Genomic DNA, 7,751 nt, shown 5'->3' on the forward strand with positions numbered 1-7,751 from the left:
GCGCCAGAAATTCCTTTTGATGTCGCTTGAAGCTATGTCGGTATTTCCCAAAGAGGAAGGGATGATGCAGCACAGCGGCGGTAGGTATTTCCCTCAGATATGAAACCAAGGTTATCGAACCAGTAGGAGAACCAAGTAACACAACGTAAACAGCCCCTGCACACAGATAACAAGTCCTCACAACCCGACGTGTTAAAGGGGTTGTCAATCCCTTCCGGGTACGGCGCCTCAAGATAGGCAAATGGACGTGAGATAAAATTGTAGTAGATTGATAGATTGAATGCAAAATAAAATAAATAATAATAAATTGCAGCAAGGTATTTTTATATTTTTGGTTTAATAGATCTGAAAATAAATGCAAAGGAAAAGTAGATCGCAAAGGCAAATATATGAGAAAGAGACCCGGGGGCCGTAGGTTTAACTAGTGGCTTCTCTCGAGAAAAATAGCAAATGGTGGGTGACAAAATTACTATTGGTCAATTGAAAGAACTTCAAATACTCATGACGATATCTAGGAAATGATCATTACATAGGCATCACATCCAAGATTAGTATACCGACTCCTGCCTACATCTACTACTATTACTCCACGCATTGACCGCTATCCAGCATGTATCTAGTGTATTAAGTTCATGGAGAAATAGAGTAATGCAATAAGAATGATGACATGATGTAGACAAGATCTATCTATGTAGAGATAGACCCCATCGTTTTATCCTGGGTAGCAACGGTACATACGTGTTGGTTCCCCTTCTGTCACTGGGATCAAGCACCGTAAGATCGAACCCACTACAACGCACCTCTTCCCATTGCAAGATAAATAGATCAAGTTGGCCAAAAAAACCCAAATAACTAAGAGGAAATACAAGGCTATAAGCAAATATTGCATAAAAGAGATCAAAGAAACTCAAATACTTTCATGGATATAAAAGGATAGATCTGATCATAAATTCGAAGTTCATCGATCCCAACAAACACACCGCAAAAGAGTTACATCATATGGATCTCCAAGAGACCATTGTATTGAGAATCAAGAGAGAGAGAGAGAGAGGAAGCCATCTAGGTACTAACTACGGACCCGAAGGTCTACAAAGAACTACTCACGGATCATCGGAGAGGCACCAATGGAGGTGGTGAACCCTATCTGAGATGGTGTCTAGATTGGATCTGCTGGTTCTGGACTCTGCGGTGGCTGGATGAATATTTCGTTGATTCCCCTAGGGTTTTGAGAATATTGCGGTATTTATAGAGCAAAGAGGCGGTCTGGGGGCACCCGAGGTGGGCACAACCCACCAGGGCGCGCCTGGGCCTCCTGGCGTGCCCTGGTGGGTTATGCTCTCCTCGGAGCACCCCCCAGGCATAGCCAGGGCCCATTATGTTCCTTCTGGTCCAAAAACAATCTCTATAAAGTTTTGTTGTGTTTGGACTCCGTTTGATATTGATTTCCTGCGACGTAAAAAACAAGTAGAAAACATCACTTGGCACTTGGCACTATGTCAATAGGTTAGTACCAAAAAATGATATAAAATGACTATAAAATGATTATAAAACATCCAAGATTGATAATATAATAGCATGGAACAATCAAAAATTATAGATACATTGGAGACGCATCAGTGTGATCTATGATGTCTCTTACCGGTTTACCACTATCGTTTTGGGGTTATGCTTTAGAGACGGATGCATTCACGTTAAATAGGGCACCATCAAAATCCATTGAGACGACACCATATGAAATGTGGTTTAGAAAGAAACCTAAGCTATCATTTCTTAAAGTTTGGGGCTGCGATGCTTATGTGGAAAAGCTTCAACCTGAGAAACTCGAACCCAAATCAGATAAATGTGTCTTCATAGGATACCCAAAGGAGACTGTTGGGTACAGCTTCTATCACAGATCCGAAGGCAAGATATTCGTTGCTAAGAATGGATCCTTTCTAGAGATGGAGTTTCTCTCTAAAGAAGTGAGTAGGAGGAAAGTAGAACTTGACGAGGTAATTTGTACCTTCTCCAGAATTGGAAAGTAGTTCATCACAGAGATCAGTTCCAGTGATTCCTACACCAATTAGTGAGGAAGCTAATGATAATGATCATGAAACTTCAGATCAAGTTACTACCGAACCTCGTAGGTTAACCAGAGTACGATCCGCACCAGAGTGGTATGGTAATCCTGTTCTGGAAGTCATGTTACTAGACCATGACGAACCTACAAACTATGAGGAAGCGATGATGAGCCTAGATTCCATGAAATGGCTTGAGGCCATGAAATTTGAGATGGGGTCCATGTATGAGAACAAAGTGTGGACTTTGGTTGACTTGCCCAATGATCAGCAAGCCATAGAGAATAAATAGATCTTCAAGAAGAAGACTGACGCTGACGGCAATGTTACTGTCTACAAAGCTCGACGTGTTGCGAAAGGTTTTCGACAAGTTCAAGGAGTTGACTATGATGAGACCTTCTCACCCGTAGTGATGCTTAAGTCTGTCTGAATCATGTTAGATATTGCCGCATTTTGTGATTATGAAATTTGGCAAATGGATGTAAAAACTGCATTCCTTAGTGGATATCTTAAAGAAGAGTTGTATATGATGCAACCAGAAGGTTTTGTCGATCCTATAGGTGCTAACAAAGTGTGCAAGCTCCAGTGATCCATTTATGGACTGGTGCAAGCCTCTCGGAGTTGGAATATACACTTTGATAGTGTGATCACAGCACATGGTTTTATACAGACTTTTGGAGAAGCCTGTATTTACAAGAAAATGAGTGGGAGCTCTGTAGCATTTCTAATATTATATGTGGATGACATATTGTTGATTGGAAATAATACAGAATTTCTCGATAGCATAAAGGGATACTTGAATAAGAATTTTTCAATGAAAGACCTTGGTGAAGCTGCTTATATATTGGGCATCAAGATCTATAGAGGTAGATCAAGACGCTTAATTGGACTTTCACAAAGCACATACCTTGATAAAGTTTTAAAGAAGTTCAAAATGGATCATTCAAAGAAAGGGTTCTTGCATGTGTTACAAGGTTTGAAGTTGAGTCTGACTCAATGCCCGACCACTGCAAAAGATAGAGAGAAAATGGAAGTCATTCCCTATGCCTCAGCCATAGGTTCTATCATGTATGCAATGCTGTGTACCAGACCTAATGTGTACCTTGCTACAAGTTTAGCAGGGAGGTACCAAAGTAATCCAGGAGTGGATCACAGGACAACGGTCAAGAACATCCTGAAATAACTGAAAAGGACTAAGGATATGTTTCTCATTTATGGAGGTGACAAAGATCTTGTCATAAATGGTTACATCGATGCAAGCTTTGACACTGATCCGGATGACTCTAAGTCACAAAAATGGATACGTATTTATATTGAATGGTGGAGCTATAAGTTGATGTTGTTCCAAGAAGAGCATCATGGCAGGATCTACGTGTGAAGCGGAGTACATAGCTGCTTCGGAAGCAGCAAATGGACGAGTCTAGATATAGGTTTCATATCCGATCTAAGTGTAATACCTAGTGCATTGGGTCCAATGAAAATCTTTTGTGACAATACTGGAGAAATTGCCTTGGCGAAGGAATCCAGGTTTCACAAGAGAACAAAACACATCAAGAGATGCTTCAACTCCATCTGCGATCAAGTCAAGGAGGGAGACAGAGATTTGCAAAGTACATATGGATCTGAATGTTGTAGACCCGTTAACTAAGCCTCTTCCACGAGCAAAACATGATCAACACCAAGACTCCATGGGTGTTAGAATCATTACTATGTAATCTAGATTATTGACTCTAGTGCAAGTGGGAGACTGAAGGAAATATGCCCTAGAGGCAATAATAAAGTTGTTATTTATATTTCCTTATATCATGATAAATGTTTATTATTCATGCTAGAATTGTATTAACTGGAAACTTAGTACATGTGTGAATACATAGACAAAACAGAGTCTCCCTAGTATGCCTCTACTTGAATAGCTCGTTAATCAAAGATGGTTAAGTTTCCTGACCATAAACATGTGTTGTCATTTGATGGACGGGATCACATCATTAGAGAATGATGTGATGGACAAGACCCATCCATTAGCTTAGCATAATGATCGTTTAATTTTATTGCTATTGCTTTCTTCATGACTTACACATATTGCTCTGACTATGAGATTATGCAACTCCCGAATACTGGAGGAACACTTTGTGTGCTATCAAACATCACAATGTAACTAGGTGATTATAAAGATACTCTACAGGTGTCTCCGAAGGTGTTTGTTGAGTTGGCATAGATCGAGATTAGGATTTGTCAATCCAACTACCAGAGAGGTATCTCTGGGCCCTCTCGGTAATGCACATCACTATAAGCCTTGTAAGCAATATGACTAATGAGTTAGTTATGGGATGATGCATTACAGAACGAGTAAAGAGACTTGTCGGTAATGATATTGAACTAGGTATGATGATGCCAACGATCGAATCTCGGGCAAGTAACATACCAATGACAAAGGGAATAACATATGAGGTTATCGGTTTGACCGTTAAAGATCTTCATAGAATATGTAGGAGCCAATATGAGCATCCAGGTTCCGCTATTGGTTATTGACCAGAGATGTGTCTCGGTCATGTCTACATAGTTCTCGAACCCGTAGGGTCCCCACGCTTAACGTTCGATGACGATTTGTATTATGAGTTATGTGTTTTGGTGACCGAAGTTTGTTCGGAGTCCCGGATGAGATCACGAACATGGCGAGGAGTCTCGAAATGGTCGATAGGTAAATATTGATATATTGGAAGGTTATATACGGACACCGGAATGGTTCCGAAGAAGATCGGGGATTTTTCAAAGTACCGGGAGGTTACCGGAACCCCCCGGGAAAGTTAATGGGCCTATTGGGCCATAGAGGAGAGAGGGAGGCTGCCACAGGAGGTGGCTCCCCCCCCCCAAGCCAATCTGAATTGGACAAGGGGTGGGGGCGCGGCCCCCCTTTCCTTCTCCCTCTCCTCCCTTTCCCATTTCCCCTCTCCGATAGAAGGAAGGAGGGGGGTCGAATCCTACTAGGAACGGAGTCCTAGTAGGACTCCCCCCTCTTGGAGAGCCCCCCTTTGGTCGTCCTCTGATACGTCTCCATCGTATCTGTAATTTTTGATTGTTTCATGTCGATATTATACAACTTTTATACACTTTTGGCAAATTTTTATATGATTTATTGGACTTTTGGCAACTCTCCTCCCATCTAGGGGCGAGGCGAAGGAAGAAGAAGAAGAAGGAGGGGCTCTCTCCCCCTCTCTCCCGGTGGCGCCGGAGTGCCGCTGCTACCTCTTGAGCATGCGTTGGTTTTCCCTTGAAGAGTAAAGGGTGTTGCAGCAAAGTAGCGTAAGTATTTCCCTCAGCTTTTGAGAACCAAGGTATCAATCCAGTAGGAGATAACAAGCAACTCACCTAGTACCAGCACAAACAATCAAGAACCTTGCAACCAATGCGATAACGGGGTTGTCGATCCCTTCACGGTCACTCGCAAAAGTGAGTTCTAATAAAGATAGTAAGATAGATATTTTTGGTATTTTTGTTGTATATTTTGTAAAGTAAAGATTTCAAAATAGTAAACGAGATGCGATGCAAATAAAAAGAGATGCAATATGATAAGAAAGAGACCCGGGGGCCATAGGTTTCACTAGTGGCTTCTCTCATGATAGCATGCATTACGATGGGTGAACAAATTACTGCTGAGCAATTGATAGAAGAGTGCATAGTTATGAGAATATCTAGGAAATGATCATGAATATAGGCATCACGTCCGTGTTAAGTAGACCGAAACAATTATGCATCTACTACTATTACTCCACACATCGACCGCTATCCAGCATGCATCTAGAGTATTAAGTTCATAAGAACAGAGTAATGCATTAAGCAAGGTGACATGATGTAGAGGGATAAACTCAAGCAATATGATACAAAACCCATCTTTTTATCCTCGATGGCAACAATACAATACGTGCCTTGGTGCCCCTACTGTCACTGGGAAAGGACACCGCAAGATTGAACCCAAAGCTAAGCGCTTCTCCCATTGCAAGAAAGATCAATCTATTAGGCCAAACTGAACCAATAATTCAAAGAGACTTGCAAAGATATCATATCATGCATATAAGAATTCAGAGAAGAACCAAATATTATTCATAGATAAACTTGATCATAAATCCAAAATTCATCGGATCTCGGCAAACACACCGCAAAAAGTATTACATTGAATAGATCTCTAAGAACATCGAGGAGAACTTTGTATTGAGAACCAAAAAGAGAGAAGAAGCCATCTAGCTAATAACTATGGACCCGAAGGTCTGTGGTAAACTACTCACACATCATCGGAGAGGCTATGGTGTTGATGTAGAAGCCCTCCGTGATCGATTCCCCCTCCGGCAAATCGCCGGAAAAGGCCCCAGATGGGATCTCATGGGTACAGAAGGTTGCGGCGGTGGAAAAGTGGTTTCGTGGCTCCCCGTGATGTTTTTAGGGTATAAGAGTATATATAGGCGAAAGAAGTACGTCGGTGGAGCTCCGTGGGTCCCATGAGGGTGGGGGGCGCCCTCCTGCCTCGTGGCCGCCTCGCGGACTTCCAGACTTCCACTCCAAGTCTCCTAGATTGCGTTTGTTCCAAGAAAGATCCTCGCGAAGGTTTCGTTCCTTTTGGATTCTGTTTGATATTCCTTTTCTGCGAAATACTAAAATAGGCAAAAAAAACATAAACTGGCACTGGGCCTCCGGTTAATAGGTTAGTCCCAAAAATAATATAAAAGAGCATATTAAAGCCCATTAAACATCCAAAAAATATAATATAATAGCATAGAACAATAAAAAATTATAGATACGTTGGAGACGTATCAAGCATCCCCAAGCTTAATTCCTGTTCGTCCTCGAGTAGCTAAATGATAAAAATAGAATCTTTGATGTGGAATCCTACCTAACATAATTTTCAATGTAATTTCCTTTATTGGGGCATGAATGTTCAGATCCGAAAGATTCAAGACAAAATTTTAATATTGACATAAAAATAATAATACTTCAAGCATACTAACCAAGCAATTATGTCTTCTCAAAATGACATAGCCAAAGAAAGATCATGCCTACAAAATCATATAGTTTGGCTATGCTTCATTTCCGTCACACAAAATGCTTCAATCATGCACAACCCCGATGACAAGCCAAGCAATTGATTCATACTTTAGCATTCTCATACTTTTTCAACTTTCACGCAATATATGAGCGCGAGCCATAGACATAGCACTATAAATGGAATAGAATGGTGGTTGTGGAGAAGACAAAAAAGGAAGATAGTCTCACATCAACTAGGCGTATCAATGTGCTATGGAGATGCCCATCAATAGATATCAATATGAGTGAGTAGGGATTGCCATGCAACGGATGCACTAGAGCTATAAGTGTATGAAAGCTCAACAAAAGTAACTAAGTGGGTGTGCATCCAACTTACTTGCTCACGAAGACCTAGGGCAATTTGAGGAAGCCCATCATTGGAATATACAATCCAAGTTCTATAATGAAAAATTCCCACTGGTATATGAAAGTGACAACATAAGAGACTCTCTATCATGAAGATCATGGTGCTACTTTGAAGCACAAGTGTGGAAAAAGGATAGTAACATTGCCCCTTCTCTCTTTTTCTCTCATTTTTTTGTTTGGGCCTTCTCCTTTTTTTGGCCTCTTTTGTCCGTCCAGAGTCTCATCCCGACTTGTGGGGGAATCATAGTATCCATC

The sequence above is a fragment of the Triticum aestivum genome, chromosome 3A, assembly GCF_018294505.1.
Source record: "Triticum aestivum cultivar Chinese Spring chromosome 3A, IWGSC CS RefSeq v2.1, whole genome shotgun sequence".
In the NCBI taxonomy this organism is placed as follows: domain Eukaryota; kingdom Viridiplantae; phylum Streptophyta; class Magnoliopsida; order Poales; family Poaceae; genus Triticum; species Triticum aestivum.